At 48.3% G+C, this 19,012-nt stretch overlaps 1 protein-coding gene across 1 annotated transcript in view; it reads left to right on the forward strand.

Annotated features, from left to right (window-relative positions):
- Positions 1-2,473: 2,473 nt before the first annotated feature.
- Positions 2,474-19,012, forward strand: part of LOC144823778 (uncharacterized) — a 164,188-nt gene continuing 147,649 nt past the window's right edge. Inside the window, exon 1 of the mRNA XM_078682605.1 lies at positions 2,474-2,574. The gene's annotated coding sequence lies outside the window, so the exon portion shown is untranslated. The remainder of the gene's footprint in view (positions 2,575-19,012) is intronic.

Raw genomic sequence — 19,012 nt, forward strand, 5'->3', positions numbered from 1 at the left:
GCAGGTGGGGACATGCCTTTCCATGGCGGCGTTGCCGCCACGGAAAGGAAGGCGGTTTCTGACATTGGGGGCCCGTTGTGGGCCCCCAGAGATTTTGGGGGTTGGGGGGTGCACATGGGGGGTACCTATGGTACCCCCCTGCAGTTCCATGTACCACATGGCAGGCAACGCGCGGTGCCTGCCATGTTGTGCATGGAAGTGCACTACATGCATTCCTGGCATTGTGGCGGGCGGTGTTGAGTGCACCGCCCGCAACAATGTCAGGAATGCAGGATGCGCCCACCACTGTTGCGGGCGCATCCTAATGGCACCCACGGGACCCCCACCCTTATGGCGGGCAGTCCCATTTCGCGATAGGATGGCGGGCGGAAAAAGTCTGCCCACCATCCTAATGTGCCCCTTTGTGTCTGTTTACGATTGCTATCAAGAAGAGTTTGTTGCAGGCACTTTGACATCTCATCTAGCCACAGCTGCGCCCACATGTTATTCCCCAAAGTGTTCAAGGCCTGAGAAAGCTAAAATACAGGCAAATACCTGCACATTGATCAGCCTATCAAACCTGTGGTTCAACACAACTGTGGAATTCTTTACAATATATATCAAGGAGCTGAAACAAAAAAAACAATGTGCTCTAACAGGACATCGTCGAGGCAGTCTCCAGACCCCTCCATTAGCTTTCCTGGTTATCCAAGTGGGAAAAAAGTAGTTAGGTGGACAGATCAGAATCTTTAACAACATGGCAAGAGAGACAGATAGAGGGAGAGAGAGAGCGAGAGAGAGAGTGAGACAGAGAGATAGAGAGAGAGAGAGACAGAGAAAGAGAGAGAGAGAGACATAGAGAGAATGAGACAGAGACATAGAGCAAGAGAGAGAGAGAGAGAGAGAGAGAGAGAGAGAGAGAGAGAGAGAGAGAGAGACAAAGAGCGAAAGAAAGAGAGAGACAGAGATAGAGGGAAAGACAGAATCTTGAGGCTTGTTTTTTCTCTAAATCAATCCTCACCAAAGGTGGAATCCTCACAATACATCACAGCTTTTGCTACGTACAATAGTGTTATTAATACAAGCACCTGAGTTTTAGTATCTCATTCCCAGGGGAAGCATTTCAGGAGGGGCGACAAAAGACAATTCACTGCATCCCAAACTGGCAGAACTATAGCAATGATATTCTATTGTTCAAAAGACAGAAGCATAATGTGACCCTCTTTAAAATCTAAGGGGCATATTTACAAAAAAATGTCAGAGAGCAAAGCTGCACCAAATTGGGCAGTGCCGCGCTCTGACATTTTTAAAACGGAGGAATGCACTGTACACAAGAATACGGCGCACCCCTGTGTTTTCCCAAACTGCCGCCATAGGGCAATTGTTTATGTGCAAGAAGGGACATATTCCTGCACGTAAACAATCAATAATGGCAATTCGCTCTTCTGCAGCACACATGGAAAGAGCAAAAAAAGAGGTAAAATTCATAATTTCTCAACGTATCGCCATTCTAATGCCTGGTATTCCATGGCATTCGTTTTTAGCACTGCCTCAACCTTGTAAATCTGGGGCGTCAAAAAGCACATGTCCACAACTCGAATTATCTCATATTTCTCTACAGTAATCCATCACTAATCCTTCTGGGCACCAGAGCACAGTGCTACTTGCCGAAATCGATCAGGCACTTCTTCAGGGGTAGTAAGCGCTATGTAAATAAAATTACAATTAAGTTGTCAAATTTCCCACTTATCTTTTGTGATCCATGTTAAGTTTTCGCGCAACCTGTACCTGGTATTTCTGGTCTTTTGTACTATCTATATTCCAATCCCCTTGAGTACTATAAATAACTGACCGATTTTAAGAATAGGCAAATAGGATTGCTGGAAATATGTTTCTGGTGTACCTGTTAAATGTAAAAAAAAAAACAAGGAAACCTATTAAAAGTAAATTATAATATAGGGTGCTTCTACTCGATTGCAATTTTGACGAGGAAGCAGTACATTGTTTACATAAACACAATTCATGTATTAGTAATATTAACCAACGCACAAATATTTGTGCAATTTTCTGTACAGCTTTGCTAAAGAGTCCAATCAAAGACGATCATTATGGACACCCAAAAGCACGGCTTGAGATTTGTCAGACCCCTTGGGAGAGGTCCTGGCTCCCCTTAATCATAGCATTACAAACTGTATAAAGTGAAAATATGTTTCGAAACTCTGAAAGTTTATGCATTCATGGATTTTTTGCCTGGCCCCGAACACTACTTCCAAGAATAACTGCGCATTCAAATCATTAAATTGCTGATAATGGAAAGCGTTTAATCGGAACAGTTTGTTTTAGGTTAATTTTAACAGACCAAATCTGAGAACTTTTCCATTCCAAGATGGTGTCTATATTTGTGTGCTTTTCTCTTGAACTCGGCGGTCTGACCCGGAAGTACGATGACAGATTACATGTTTTTATTTTTTTCATGTGGCATTGTGAACTTTGTGTTCTAAAACCGTGCGTCATTCTCAGACTACACCTATAGCTCTTTCATTCCAGGCTATTGTGTTGCTGAACGCGGACGTAGGTGCTGGTTACATTTTGCAAGTACGTTTTACTTTTGTTATTTTAGGGCTGTAGATTATTAATTGAACGAATAAAAGTATCTTGGCAAAATCTCCCTCTTGTACGTTCCTCACTCTTGTTGATATACTTGTCTGAGACGCAATAACAACTTTTTTTTGGCATGTCTAAGAATCATAAGTGCCACAAAGTGTACAACATAATTATGGTGCACGTCAACGAGGTAGGCCATGTAGGGGTCCCACGGAATGGGGGTGGAGTTACGAGAGTCGGAGTCATGAAAAGACGAGTCTGACTGTTAACTTATGCATTTATGTTTTTTAAAACGCTTCCCGAAATAAATATGGAGAAACAAGGTAAGCTTAAATCTGTTCTGGCTTACTTAATTGCCCACAAGCAGGCAACATTTTAAAATATGGGGTTAAGACACCTGCTGCAGAGTTCTTTTGGGTACCTAGCAAATTTCAGCAGTTAATAAATATGGTAAGATAACTTGGTTAATGCACTTTCTGGAGAGATCTGTGTTTTGTCTAGTCATAGTTTTCACTCATAAAGTAGCTAGAGGGTTAATGTGTCTCTTGCAAAGGACACATGCAACTGACAGATTTGTGTTTTATATAGTTGGGTAAGTGGTCAACTGCTTTTGACACCGAGATCCTCTTTCCCTTGCAAGTTGTAATTTGCAATCCTAATGTAGAGCAGTGAGCTATAAACCGGCAACAAGGAGCTGCGTGCAAACTTCAAGGCCTGGGTTTAATATAACTGTGTGTTATTTAATCAATCTGTTGTTATTTTAAGGTTGGTAAAGGGGTTCCCTTGAGTAGTAATACAATTGTATTAGTCCAGATAACCCCCAACGACTGCTTTACCTTTTAAATCTTATCCTGACTTTGTATTTCTCTCAGCCATGCACCCATAACATATAATGTCTACCAGTAAGGGAGATATGTGACATCCTGCACATGATTTACACACTTATCTGATTTATTGTCCCTGTATAATGTGTGCATGCGATGTAACGTTCTCTGACACCCTTAATGGGGATGAGTAGCACTATAAAATAATAATGCAAACATTGTGCTCTTTAAATCGTTATTTGTGTAATTACTCATACAGACTGATTTATCTGACATTTTTACAAAGCATGCATATCTCTTTGTAGTATTCTCCTATTTCTATTTCTCTCTTATGTTAACTTGCTCCTAGCTGCTCAGCCTGTGTGAGTGTTCTGAGTGGAATGTTTGGTGTGTGGAATGTTTGGGTGACTGCAGGAGAGTGACAGTTGGATGGATGGGGCTGAGCAGCTAGCAGGCTGCTCCCGGTGGGACTGTGGAGAGACCTTATTACCTGCTTTACCTACTCTTCAATAAAGCTGCTTTGACTTCATCATACCTGTGTTGTCCTGATTACTACACATATTTTTGACGACGATTTGGAGACATACCTACGCTCAACAGTGAGTACAAGTGGCCTGAGAAACCTCATCATGCTTTCAACAATATGCTGGAGAAATGATAATACAAGTAAGGGATGACTGGTCAAACCAACAGGAACAATATATTACAGAAAAGACTGTCAAGAGGCCTCACGGGTAGCTTACTCTAAAGACATTAAGCTTCAAAAGAAACAAAGGAAACAACCACAAAGACAGCGCTCTGTGCAGTCCCACCGGTGTCCATCACACCGGACAGCCCACCCAGACAAGCGTGCTGTACTATGCCTCTAGAGTCAACTTCAATAAGAAGCTCCATGGATGCTGCGCAGTGCGAGCTTTCACACACAGTAAGCCTTTCCTTTTACTTCAAGGGCATTGCGCAGAGTGTGACTCTCGTGTATTTTAACAAGGGAAAGTCTGCATGATTTTGCCTGTGTGTGCCTAAGTCTTGAAGGCATTAGACCAACCGTCTCAATGTCCTGGAACTTGCACAGAGTCAAGCATGAAGGTGCCAAAACAGATTTACATGGATACCTTTGGAATCTCAATCTGCTGGGTGTTTTTACATTAGCAGTGGTTGGCAGCAAAGCAACTTGTGAGTGGATGTGTTTGGGGGCACACATGAACAATTGTAGTGCCTTTGGGAAAAAGTGAGCTGAGATGTGTTTTTATTTAACCACTGTTGTTCTCGTTTAAATGCTGCCATCTAAACCATAAAGGAGGAAAGTAACGTAGCGCAAGACTATTTCGTTTTGGTGTCTGTTCACTCTTCAAGTACAGTTGGCAATTAAGTTGCTCTGGGAAGGCACTTTGTCTATTGGCATTTCAACCGCCGTACTTTGATTTAAAAAATGAGGCGCCTGTCTCTGCTTGTGCGCGCTCTTACCTCGTACATCTCTGACTATCTTCGTCTGTGATGGACATCGTCTTCCTATCTTCACCGTCCACATTCTTCTTTGCGCCGGGCCGTGGGCACACTCACACGCCGTGAGCCATCCGGTACTGGCGTGCTGAGAGTGCCGCTATCCTGAATCTTCCAGTTGCAGTTGCCTGTTATGGACCGGGATCTGTCTTTTTCATGCGATAATTTGCCAGTCACGTTTTCTTCCACTACGTGTCATTTTAACCCCTTCCGTGCTCATAACAAGCTCAGCTCGTCATGAGGTATACCTCTAGGGTGCTCATGACGAGCTGAGCTCGTCATGACCACACCCATTTACATTAAGGTCCAGCACAGGGGATGGATCTGACAAGCAGCCAAGGTGTTAAACAAAGATTCATGCAACCCTAACACGGACGTTTGACAGGAAAAGGTTTGTGTCTCACATGACAGAGGCAGTTCTTACATGGACGTTGGATAAGGAAAAAAAGTCTGTTTCCCACAGGTTCTTAATTTTGTTGAAATTTGTGCACTTTGGAGTGCATGTGCGCAACTTTAAATTCATTATGGAGCTCTTCACGAGCCTTATATGGATATTGCACCATCAAGACATTTCTTTCCTGCAATTGGTAAAACATTATTGTAACGTTTATCAGAGCACTTCTCACGAGCTCAGTGTGAAATCTTATTTTCACTGTGTTGTGGAATGCTGCCATCTAGTGGCTATTTCTCTAAGTTACACTGTTCAGTAGTTATGTAGCAATATTGAATGTTTTATTTCAATCACAGCTTTACAGTATTCTTACGTTTTCCCTTACTTCAGGGACATGTACTTATTTTAGCAGGAGTTAGCTGCACTTCATAAGGTCCCTTCACAGGGGTGAACCCTTACACAGGGTGAGTGTTACCTTACAATAGGGTGGCCCTAAGTTTTGGGATCTTTATGTTCTATTTTACGCTATATTACATTTATTACCCTTACGCAAGGGTGTTTTTTTTACTTGTTGCAGGGGAGGGTCCCTGCGTTCTTAAGACGCATTGCGCTACACGAGTTGTTGTAGCAGGGGTGGGTCCTTGCGTGCCTAAGATGCATGGCGCCGCATGAGTTATTGTTTTATTTCATTTGTTGTCCCTTAGTGATTTGTGGGGGCAGGATATTGGGTGCAAGTCCCAATGTTCTCTTCACATTTTGTTTCACAGGTTGTCCCTTTGGTTTACAGGGGCAGGACATTGGGTAGGAGTTCCTCTTGTCTACATTTTCATACAGGTGTCCCCTGTTTAGGGTGGTGGCAGGAATTTGGGTCCCAGTCCCTCTTTCCACACTTTTACATGGAATTTTCCCTACATGGGATTATATACATTTTTGTCATCAATTTATTGCCTTTATTAAGAGGGGGAGATGGGTATTTCGTATTTTATATATTTACCTATTTCTCTTCTCTTTTTATATCGCGTAGTCGCTACCCTTCTCGTGATGTCGTTTCTGCCATCCCTGGGTTACTGACTATGTTACTTATGTTTTGCTGTTGCGCTTCCAGTCTTAAGAGATTTGGTACATGTATATCAACGTATCTTTTGCTGGTATGTTTATCTTATATCGTATCTTTTGCTGTATGTATTTAGCTTATACATTTATGCTTGTAGTTTTAAGACGTTTTTATTACTTATCTTATCTTGTACTTTTAAGTTTATAGTTTCAAGATGTTTAGTTTCGTCTTTCATTAATAAGGAAAGAGATATGTAGTATTCTCCTATTTCTATTTATCTCTTATGTTCTCATGTTGAGTGTTCTCAGTGGAATGTTTTGTGTGTGGGCTGTGTGTGGAATGCTTGGGTGAGTGGAGGAAAGTGACAGTTGGATGGATGGGGCTGAGCAGCTAGGCTTCTGGCAGGACTATGGAGAGACCTTATTACCTGCTTTACCTACTCTTCAATAAAGCTACGTTGACTTCATCATACCTGTGTTGTCCTGATTACTACACTCTTATATACGGGTGTTAAAGTAAAGAACCTACCTCCAAATCACTTTCTTCTAAGTACGTCTGCAGTAATTGTGTGCCTTTGTTTCCCTCCAGCTATTTAGCATATAGATGTTAGGTCTAGATAGCACTCCGCCATAATGATACTCAAACAAAGAAGTGCTGAATGCCCTTTAAATCAGGCCTTTTAACTCAGGCCTTTGTTTTGGGTCCACCTGAAAGTGAAAGTAAGCCCCTCTCGGATGTTACTACCGAATGTTAAGCAGACAGCGTAATAGTCAATATTTTCCCGTGTTTATCAAATAACCACTGGAGAAAGTTAGCATATTTCACAGGGTCCTGCCAGGATCAGGCTCGATAATATCTCTGGGATCTGGCTGGATCTCCCTCATTTGTTTCCTACAGAGTCCATGACTGTATGAAAGTTTAAAGCTGTAGGTCGAGTTGTTTTGTTTGCGCATGGAACACAGAGGTGAGTTGCAATAGTCTTATAATGAGCTTAGGTGGTGCTACGTCCGTTATAGAGTGGTTAGTTCACGTACAGCTCTTCTAGCCAGTAGTAATACCATAACACTTAGCGGTCATGCAGATGATTATAGTACATACAGGCATAATAATTTCTTTATACTGCTTGACTCTCTCACTCTCACATCAGACAGAATTGCTATGGGTCATATCCATCACCCAGTATTCTACCAGTCCAAAGCAATTAACCACTTATCACAACTGAACACTCATGGAATAATTGAAGAGATTTGCCACATGTTGCTGGCCAGTAGGGATTATAATTTAGTCCGCCACTGCAGCTCCCTACAAGCAACATACTGTGACCGCTTCTTGACATATCACAATGGCAAGCCGATATGAGATGGTTGTAGCAAAGTCTTTACCAGTAGATTTCTCCCACCAGGCTATGTCTACTCAGGATCAAAAACCTTCAACAATATGTCTGAATGGACAACCATGTGTAGTAACCAGATAAATGGATTATGATTAGAAGAAATACCAAAAAGGGACCTGCAGAGCAGCTCAAACCCGCAAACTTACTGAAAACTACAAGCTGCTTGCATGTCTTTAACACCTCTAAGCACTAAACCATAAGACAATAGCTGCAAATGGGTGTTTCTTGCGCACAATATGTAAACACTCCCCTCATCAAGATCAAATTAAATGGCACTTGTAAAGTGCATGACTACTCTATTGAGTGTCCCGGCGCTACAGGTTAGTCGACAACTGATCTAACAGAGAGGAGCATGAATTAGAAGGCACGATCACGTAGCCAAGGTTTTAAGCCATGCTTAAAAGAACCAACATCCTTAGTAACACAAAGAAGCAAGAGAAGGGCATTCCAGCGTGCAGCAGCAGAATGTAAAGTTCTAGATGGGTGATAGTGGGTAAGTCTCTTGGTCAAATAGGTTTTTTTTCCATAGATTTTATTGCCACGCACTACAGATACACAGCACCAGGCCTACAACCCCATGGGCCGGCCGCAACATGCAATTTTCTAGTAAACAGTCGGCATTCATAGACACAGCCCATCAGCCGACAACCCGGGGGTCCGGCGGCGTGCTCCACCAAGGAGCCAATAGTTTCACCAAATAACATCGCCCAAAAAAAATGATGGGTAAAGTTGTAATGCAAGTTTTCCTCTTTTATCTTATCCCCAACAGTTCGCCCCAATGTGATACATCTCGGATTAAAGGCAAATGTGTTAGTAACGTAACTGAACTAGTACCAACTCCCTCCTCAACCACTAGCCCCACCCGCTCCCCCCTCCTTACGTACGCAGTGTATGCTGAGTATGTATGTGTTTTAATGATGCCATGGCTACCTATTTTATCTCGCGTCTACCAACTGTGCTCCCGCGCTATGTCTGCTTCCTATCTCAGCTGTCCTGGCTAGAATGTCTGACCCAATAGCTAAAGGCCATCCAGTTGGAAAGTGAACAGTGTGTCAGTGTTGCCTTCCTGCCCCTTTAACCGGGAACTGTCTCGTTCTGCACCTCCGTCATGCTTCGAGTTTCCATTACTGAGTTATTCGGCCCTGGACTTTCACGTTCCCCCTGCACTCTCCCATTGAGGTAAATGCCGTATAATGCCCAAAAGTTCTTAGGGCGGCTCTTGGGGGGCAGCAGTTCACTATAGTTCTCCGCTTGGGTGTAGCAGTACAACATGTCACGCGCCCATCTAGCTTTTGGTCGGGAGCAGCCATTAACATCCCCATATCTACAAGTCTACGAATTGCTACAGGGAGGCGCTTGGAACTGCCGATAAGAGCCAAGCCCGCTTCCGGGGCTATGTCCACCTCCAAGATTTTGCTCATTTCCGAGAAGATGTCACCCCAGTAAGACTGGATTCCCGGGCAGTACCATGCCAAGTGCATAAAGTCAGCGTTAGCCGAATGACAGCGTTCGCAGTCTGCAGTTTGCAGCAGACCATATCTGTGGAGTCTTTCCGGAGTATAGTAGACCCTTTGCAAAAACTTAAAATGGATCAACCGATGCCGACCATTGAGCGATATGCGCTTCGTATTTTCACAGCAGTATCGCCATAAAGCATCGTCTAACGGAGTGCCCAGATCGTTTTGCCATGCAAGTCTCGCTTTCAGGAGCTGATGTTCTCCCTCCGATCTAGCAACTCTATATAGATTTGGTAGAAGCTTCCGGGGCTCCTTGGCCTTGATGACATATGTCAGTTCAGGAACCTCTGGAGGCTCCGCCATGTCCGGGCCCAGCAGCTCCGAGAGTGCACTTCGTGTCCTGTGAAATTGAAATCGCTGCACCATGGGGGTCTCACTGCGGTCACCCCTCACTTGGTCCCACGTTTTGGCCACGCCATCCTGAAACAGATCACCTGCTCGATGAAGACCCAGTTTCGCCAATTCTCTAGTGACGCTCTTCTCCCCCATAGTGGTAAGCTAGAGCATCCACTCCAGCGGCATCTCTGGTGAATAGAGCAGCGCCCCTCCCTGTCGCTGCAGGAGCGAGTGCCATGCGTGATTGGTAGCGGTTATGGAGTCCAACACTCCCGTTCTGCGGTCTAGAGGCAAGCATATTGTGGCCGGAAGCGGGTGCGGGTTCGCAAAGAGTCGCTCCATGCGGACATGCGGGATCATTTTGTCACCGTGTATCCACATGTGTAGGTGCGAAGCCTGCACCGCTCTGTAATAAAGTTCAAGATCTGGGGCCGCCAGACCCCCCATGCTGTAGGGAAGAGTGAGGGTTGTCCACTTGACCGTGGGTTGCTTACCTGCCCACGCTAGGCTTCTCATCAGACTCGTCAGTCGCTGAAAGAAGGCCTTAGAGAGGACCATTGGAAGAGCATTAAAGAGGAACAGGAACCGCGGTAATACCACCATTTTCATAATGGCTATGCGGCCCAACAGAGTGAGAGGCAGCATGCTCCAGAGTTCTATATCCTCCTCCAGCTTGCCAATCGCCCTCCCATAGTTTTGGCTAATTAGCAGGTCCGAGTTCGTGTGTAGTTGTATCCCCAGATACCTAATCGGGTCTTCGGACCACTGTAGGGGGTACTCCATTTCTACCCGCTCAGTCACAGGTGTGAGAGGAAAAACGATTGATTTAGCCCAATTAACTTTAATGCCGGAGAGCGCGCCGAAATGGACCACCTCTCTCAGCAGCAGAGGTAGGTTCGTCACCGGATCATGCACATAGAGTAGCGTATCATCCGCATACATAGACACTACTATTTTGTAGGTGGGGAATCGTATGCCCCTATGGCCGTAGTATTCCCTGAGTGCGCAGGTCAAAGGTTCTGCATCTAACGCATATAGCAACGGGGATAATGGGCACCCCTGTCGAGTCCCCCTGCTAATATAGAGAGGTTGCGAGACTGCGTTTCCAACCCGCACTCTGGCCAAGGGTCCTTTGTAAAGTGCCCCTACCATTTGCAAGAAGGGCTCTCCAATACCCATCCGTCTTAGTACCTGGAGTAGAAATAGCCATTCCACCGATTCGAACGCTTTTTCCATGTCGAGAAATCTAGCCACTGCCGACACATCCTGCCTAACATGTTGGACAGTGCCTAACACCGTCCGTATATTATACGTCAGGTTCCTGCTAGGGATAAACCCTGCTTGTTCTGGGGCTACCAAGTCGGGGGCAAGAAGAGCTAATCTAGTCGCTAGCACATTGGCATATAACTTAGTGTCCACATTCAGTAGTGACAGCGGCCGATACCAGCTGCACTCGTCATGTGCCTTGTCCGGTTTAAGAATAGTGACTATCATGGCCTCTCTCATGGCTGCCCTGTATGCAAATGTCGCTCATCAATGTGGAAATGTGCGGGAGCAGCTGTTCCTGAAATGCTTTATAAAAGTCTACCGTTACGCCATCAACGTCGGGTGCGCTTCCCGAACGCATTGTGGCCAGTGCGTCCTTGATTTCGTCCAGTTGTATGGGACACATAAGGAATTCCCTCTGCGAGTTAGAGAGGAACGGTAACTGTATGTGCTCCAGGTAATCCTGGATTTCCGCCGACATATCCCCGCTTCTCGAGGACTATAAGGCCGAGTAATAGTCTCTAAAGATGGCAGCTATGTCCGCCTCCTCCGTGGCGCTGTGTCCATCGGTATGTTTAATTTCCGAGACCAGTGGTTTCCTCCTACTGCCTTTAAGGACATTTGCCAGAACTGATCCCGGCCTCTCCCCTTCACCATATGTGCGGGCAGTAGCATATTTGCCCAGGTGTTTTACCTCCCTGTCTGCCTCGTCATGGTACTCCACCAGGAGTTGTTTAATCCTCTCCTCCGTTGTGTCATCTGTGTGGAACTGCTGTTTTACCTCCAGGGCTCGCAACTGTCTTTCCAGCTCCGCCAACCGGCATCTAATCGCCTTCAGGACACTAGAGTGTTTCGACATCGCTATGCCCCGTATGTAAACCTTAAACGCCTTCCACACGATCTGGAAGTCTTCCACCGTTCACACGTTCTTTTAAAAAAAGAGTTCAAGCGACTCAGCCAGTTCTCCGCGAACGACTGGGTCCAGAAGCGAGAATGGTGGGAAGCGCCATGTAAACGGTGGAATTTTCCTAACCTGGGCTTCCAGTACCACCAATACGGGGGAGTGGTCTGACAGCGTACGCGGCAGCACCTTGCATTGTCTAATACTGCGGTACGCATTCGTAGTAGCAAACCAATAGTCTATTCTAGTGTGTACTCCATGATAGGCTGAGTAGTGTGTATACCCACCGGATCCTCATTTCTGCTTCTCCATACGTCTACCATATCCAACCCCAGAACCCTAGCCGCAAGTGTCTGTGCCGCTGCTGAAGGCCTACGAGGAGGGCCAGTTGACCTGTCTAAGTCTGGGTTAAGCGTAAGGTTAAAATCTCCACCCTAGATTATGTGGGGCGCATCATAAGTGCTGATCTTCGCAGCCAGCGAGTCATAAAATACTGGGTCGTCATAATTTGGACCGAAAGCATTCACAACTAGGAAGTCCATTCCCATCCCTTTACAGGACGCTATCACATACCTGCCTTGTGGGTCAGAACACAGCGTCTGTAACTGGATTTTCGATCCCGGGTTGACCCATGTAATCACCCCTCTGGCATGTGTTGTAAATCCAGCTACTGCAATGTTTCCTACCTGGCCCCTGCACTGTAACATCCTGCTGGTAGGTGGCAAGTGTGTTTCCTGCAGCAGCGCTATATCTATGTGGTGTTGTTTCAAATAACTCAGCACTTTCCTTAGTTTCCTGAAGTCGTTCAATCCCCTGACATTCCATGTGAGAGCGCTTATAGTGGCTGGCTGTGGAGTACCCTGCTCCCCCGCTATGTTAGACATCATGACGTTATGCGCTGAGTCAGTAGTGTGCGGGTTCTCAAGAGGAGATCCCGACTAGCGTGCCAATCTCTGGAGCAAAGCGCAGCGCTGACTTGTGCCAGCAGGTAGCTAGCCATTCGGAAAGATGTGTACAAAGAGCACAGTGCATACATTCTTGAACAGTAAGGAATTCCCTTTCTCATAGACCCCCCCCCTCCCACAGCAGACCAACCCCAACTCGGCCTAGCATGAATATCCCCCCCACCCCGGAACTTCCCAAATGACCCATGCTGGTCCCCGCAGGAACCAGAAGTGCATACAGCGCTAGGGCCGAGGTTGCCAGATTAAGATCAGGTAACAATTGCAGTGTAACAAATAACGCAGTAACGCTCCTAGCACCATGTGACGGGGCGGGTCGCCCCTGTGAGGGTGACATAGACGTGGGAAGGACTATACAAGACTGGTGGTCAGCTGTACCTTTACTGCCCTCTTCTCGCCCCCTCCAGCACGAGACTTCAGGGCCTGATGAGGAGTGGGCAAACCCGGACTTCCCGTACCCATGGGGTGGAGAGACTGAGACGGGACTCTGTACCTTTAAGGTCGACAGCCTAGCAGCAGTGACGCCGCACAGGGAGGAGTTCATCACCACAAAAGAAGGCGGAACCCGGAAGACGCCGGAGAACGCTTTCCCGGAGGTTGACGGCGGTGAGAAGAGGACGCTGGAGACGGGGCGGAGAGGAACCGGATCGACAGAAAACGTCAAGCCAGGAGGCCAACGATTCCGCGAATCGCCCTGCCACGTACCCGGGGGAGGGGCGTGGCTGACCAAGGTGGTGATCGCTCTCGGAGTCCGGCTGGAGGTCGACGGCGACCCCGACGTTCTGGCGGCAGCAACACCTACACGTCACAGAACCACCCTGGACTTCCCTGTGTTCCCGAAAGGCGTTAGGACGGAGACTGATGAGTTCGCCCGCATAAGACAGTCTAACAGGAGAAAAAAAGCCTACTTAAAAATAAAGCCATCCCTAAAAGCACTTTTCCTGCCTTCAGACTCAATTCCTGCCCCCGTGTTACCCACCCCGTCACAAGTGGTGTCAGAAGTGGGATCTCCACCGGAGTTCATCTGTGATCCCAAGATGGACGCTGTGATCCAACACCTGATTAAGGGACAGGAAAAGTTGGAGTGGGCTGTGGAAAGGCAGTGGAATGCAGCACAGGCCGACAGAGACTTGTTTAAAAACACTGTGACGGCCCAATTAGACAGTATCCAGAGAGCTGGTCCTCCAGCCACTGGCATTGTGCAGGTAGAAACCCGAGGCCATACGCCCCACCCATCCGGTATAGCCCTACAAAAGTATGTGCCAGGAGACGACCCAGACGCATTTCTGATGAATTTTGAAAGGGCGGCGAGAGCCCTAGGGTGGCCCGAGGAGAAGTGGCCATGTTTCCTTGCTCCCCTACTGACCGGTGAGGCTCAGTTCGCATATCAGGTGGCGAATCCTGCAGGGAACGCCCCCTACCACCATGTCAAAACAATCATCCTGGACCATTTAGGGTTGGACCCCGAAGCCTACAGGGTCCGCTTCCGACGAGAGAAGGGAACCCCTGGGGAGAACCCAAAGACCCTGTTCTTCCGGCTCAAAATGATGGCGGATAAGTGGCTGAAATCAGAGTCCAGTACCAAGGAAGAGATACTAGCACGGATTTACTTGGAGCAGTTTATGGAGGCCCTCCCCTATGGGTCCCAAAGGTGGTTGAGGCAGCATTCGGGATTATCCATTGACCAGGCCATAGAGATGGCTGCCAACTATGCCAGAGCCCAACCCCGTGGGGTGGGGTGGGAACACGAGAGGCCACTCAAACAGCCAACGTCCCATAAGACCGAGAAGCCCGGGTCGTCCAGCAAGCCGGAAAAGAAAATATTCGCCCCGGTAGAACACCACAAACCCAAACCGTGGAGAACAGATCCACCCACGACCCGAGGACCACAATGTTTTGAGTGTGGCGAATGGGGCCACATCGCCCGAATGTGTCCCAGGAAGCACCAAGCGGAGGAGCCGATAGAAGTTGGCTATCTACCGAGAACCGTTTTGTACTCAGCGGAGATGGGGCCCTCCTTCTATGTGAGTATACACCTGAATGAATTCGTGGTAAGAGCGTTACTAGACTCCGGGTGTAGGCAATCTGTGGTACAAACCCGCCTGGTACACCCTAGCCAATACATACCGAAAACAAAGGTACACATTCGTTGCGTCCATGGAGACGTGAAGCCTTACCCCCTTGCCCAGGTCACGAAAAGCCCGAAAGACAAGACCGCCTGTGTAGTGAGAGTAGGGGTAGTAGACTCTCTCCCTGAGGATGTCATTTTAGGGGTCGACAACCCCGAGTTTCTCGCATTATTCCGGAAGGAGGTATCTGTCAGGTCAGGATCCGCTGTTTCTCCCCAGCGTGCTCTGATGACATCCGATCCATGGATCATGGACCGTAACTTCAAGTATGCCCAGACTGAAGACCGCTCATTGTACAACGCCTGGGAGGCTGCTCACGCCACTCAAGGTAGCGAGGACACTCCGTACCCTAGGTTTGTGATCCATAAAGACCTCCTGTATCGGGAACAGAAAGCAGGGAGTGAGCGCCAGCTCCTTGTCCCTGCTTCCTTCAGAGAGCAGGTCATGTTTTTTGCCCATGCACACTTAACGGCAGGACACCCCGGTAAGGAAAAGACCACGGACTCCATCACTCGCCATTTCTATTGGCCTGGTATATATAGGGATGTGCAAGAGTACTGCCAGCGGTGTGACGTATGTCAGAGAAAGAACACTCACCGCCCTCCCGCGGCCCCGCTTCAGCCCTTGCCCATTATAGGGGTGCCCTTTGAGAGGGTGGGAATGGACTTGATCGGACCCCTGCCGAAAACCCCTAGGGGTCACCTGTATGCGCTGGTCCTTGTGGATTATGCCACCCGATTCATTGAAGCATTTCCCCTTAGATCCCCGACAACAGCCAACGTCTCGGAAAGACTGGTCGAACTGTTTTCCCCGGTAGGCTTCCCAAAGGAAATCCTTACGGATCAAGGGACCCCGTTCACTTCTCGCATGATGAAGGAGGTTTGTAAAACCCTCAACATACAACACCTAAAAACCTCGGTGTACCACCCTCAGACCGACGGTCTAGTGGAACGCTACAATCAAACCCTGAAATCTACTTTGAAGAAAATGCTGACGACTGAAGGCCCTTCGTGGGACCGGTTGCTTCCTCTGGCACTCTATGTGTTGAGAGCGCAAAAACAGAGCAGTCTCAGCTGTTCTGCTTTCGAACTGGTGTATGGTAGACTCCCTAGATCTCTATTGGACATCACTAAAGAAGCGTGGGAATCACAGGAGACAGACGACCAGAGATCCCTCCTCGAATACACAACACAGCTAAGGGCCAGACTAGGGAAACTGAGAGTCCTGGCGGATACGAATCTGGAAAGACAACAAGGAAAACAGAAACAATCTTATGACCGGGGTACAAAGTTAAGAACCCTTAAGAACGGGGACTGGGCTCTTGTTCTACTGCCCACTCTAGCACAGAGAAAAGAGTGGACGGGACCATATGAGGTAGTGGACACCATAGGCAACACCACGTACAGGTTGAAGCTCTCCCCGTCAAAAACACAATGCTACCACATCAACCTCTTAAAGAAATGGATCGGGCCTATACCGAGGACCACCTCCCTAGCCCTCCCCGAAAGACCAAGGAGCCTTTCCTCCCTTCAGGACCTGGTGGTCAACCCGGCGCTGACGGAGGATCAAAAAGCGGAACTCAATCGGGTTCTACTTCCGGTGTCATCTGTCTTCTCAGACCTCCCAGGAAAAACCGACTTGGTGGAACACTGTATAGACACCCTCCCAGGCAGAACAGTGAAACAACGACCCTACCGGATCCCAGCAGCCAGAAGAAAGGACGTAAGAAAAGAAGTCCAAGACATGTTGGACCTGGGGGTTATCCGACCGTCTAGAAGCGAATGGGCTTCTTCGATAGTGATGGTCCCGAAACCAGACGGATCTAAAAGATTTTGTATGGACTTCCGTGCCCTGAACTCCATCTCCACCTTCGACGCCTATCCTATACCTAGGGTCGACGAGTTAGTTGAAAAACTGGGCGATGCCACCTACATCACCACCTTGGACCTCACTAAGGGCTACTGGCAGGTGCCCTTGCGCGAAGAGGATCGGAAGAAAACGGCCTTCAGCACAGAGGAGGGTCTGTTTGAGTTCACGGTCCTGCCGTTTGGCTTACACGGCGCCCCTGCCACGTTTCAGCGGCTTATGAACCAAGTTCTGAAACCATACGGGTCTTTTAGCTCAGCCTATTTAGATGACATTGTGATTTATAGTACGACCTGGGAGGCCCATCTGCACCATGTACATACCATCCTATCCGCCTTACAGGCAGCGGGTTTACATGTCAACTCAAAGAAGTCGCGAGCGGCTTTTACCAAGGTCAACTATCTGGGATACGTCCTAGGGGAAGGTACCATAGCCCCACAAACCGAGAAGATTAAGGCTATCAAACACACCAACTTCCCAAGGGACAAAAGAGAGGTACGAGCCTTTCTCGGCTTAATCGGGTACTACTGTCGTTTCATCCCCAACTTTGCTGCCGTTGCTGCCCCCCTCACGGATCTGCTACGGAAAACCGTTAGACCAAAAGAAATCATGTCTCCGACCCAAGAAGCGAGAAAGGCGTTCGACGAACTGAAGCAAATCATAACCGGGGCCCCGGTTTTGGAGTCTCCCGACTTTAACAAAACCTTCACCCTGGCAACGGACGCCTCGAACATAGGTCTAGGGGCGGTGCTTTCCCAGAAGGGTGTAGACGGAGTCGAACATCCCATCCTCTATGTAAGTAGAAAATTGTTCCCTAGGGAATGCAAGTATTCTACAGTCGAGCGTGAGTGTCTGGCCATAAAATGGGCCATAGAGAAACTGCACTACTATTTGGAGGGAAAGCCGTTCGTCTTACTGACTGACCATGCTCCCCTGAAATGGATGCATCCTTATAGGGCCTTGAACACCAGGGTGTTACGCTGGTTCCTGTCGCTTCAGCCCTATTCATTCGAGGTGCAACACAGGAGGGGCAAGGAGCATGGCAACGCGGACTACCTCTCCCGTGCTTTTCCTCTCCCCGAACGGGAGTATCCAGGGGGGGAGGTGTGTGACGGGGCGGGTCGCCCCTGTGAGGGTGACATAGACGTGGGAAGGACTATACAAGACTGGTGGTCAGCTGTACCTTTACTGCCCTCTTCTCGCCCCCTCCAGCACGAGACTTCAGGGCCTGATGAGGAGTGGGCAAACCCGGACTTCCCGTACCCATGGGGTGGAGAGACTGAGACGGGACTCTGTACCTTTAAGGTCGACAGCCTAGCAGCAGTGACGCCGCCCAGGGAGGAGTTCATCACCACAAAAGAAGGCGGAACCCGGAAGACGCCGGAGAACGCTTTCCCGGAGGTTGACGGCGGTGAGAAGAGGACGCTGGAGACGGGGCGGAGAGGAACCGGATCGACAGAAAACGTCAAGCCAGGAGGCCAACGATTCCGCGAATCGCCCTGCCACGCACCCGGGGGAGGGGCGTGGCTGACCAAGGTGGTGATCGCTCTCGGAGTCCGGCTGGAGGTCGACGGCGACCCCGACGTTCTGGCGGCAGCAACACCTACACGTCGCAGAACCACCCTGGACTTCCCTGTGTTCCCGAAAGGCGTTAGGACGGAGACTGATGAGTTCGCCCGCATAAGACAGTCTAACAGGAGAAAAAAAGCCTACTTAAAAATAAAGCCATCCCTAAAAGCACTTTTCCTGCCTTCAGACTCAATTCCTGCCCCCGTGTTACCCACCCCGTCACACACCATCACCCCGTTAATGTCCTTCAACAGAGAAAACAGTATCAATGTCTCAGTGTGTGCCATTAAGCAGACCCCCACCATCGTGCCCCCATCTCTCCCAATTCTCAATCAGGCACTTCTCTTGCCAGTCATGAATAAGAGTAAAAGTGCATCCACATGGGGTTTCCCGGGGTACGCTTTCAACTTTCAAATAGAAAAGGATAGCATGGAAAAGTCTCACCCTGTCTCTGGTCTCCGCAGCACTCACGGGCGCCCGAGTCCGCTCCGCTTCCCACAGCTTGTCAAGCAGGAAACTCAGCAAGTCAAGGCTTACCACCCAGGTCCCGCTCCGGCATCACCACATCCCCCCCACGACCACAGTTCAGATCTGGGACAGCCCCATTATTCCTGCTCATCCAGGCTACTGGCCGTGTCCTGCTCACCCGTCTGGCTCCTGGGGCTGTTCCTCTGCTCTTTAGACCATGTCTTTAGGGCCTTTTGGAGGTCTTTCGGGTTAG

This window comes from Lissotriton helveticus, chromosome 3_1, assembly GCF_964261635.1.
Source record: "Lissotriton helveticus chromosome 3_1, aLisHel1.1, whole genome shotgun sequence".
NCBI classification, from domain to species: Eukaryota; Metazoa; Chordata; class Amphibia; order Caudata; family Salamandridae; genus Lissotriton; species Lissotriton helveticus.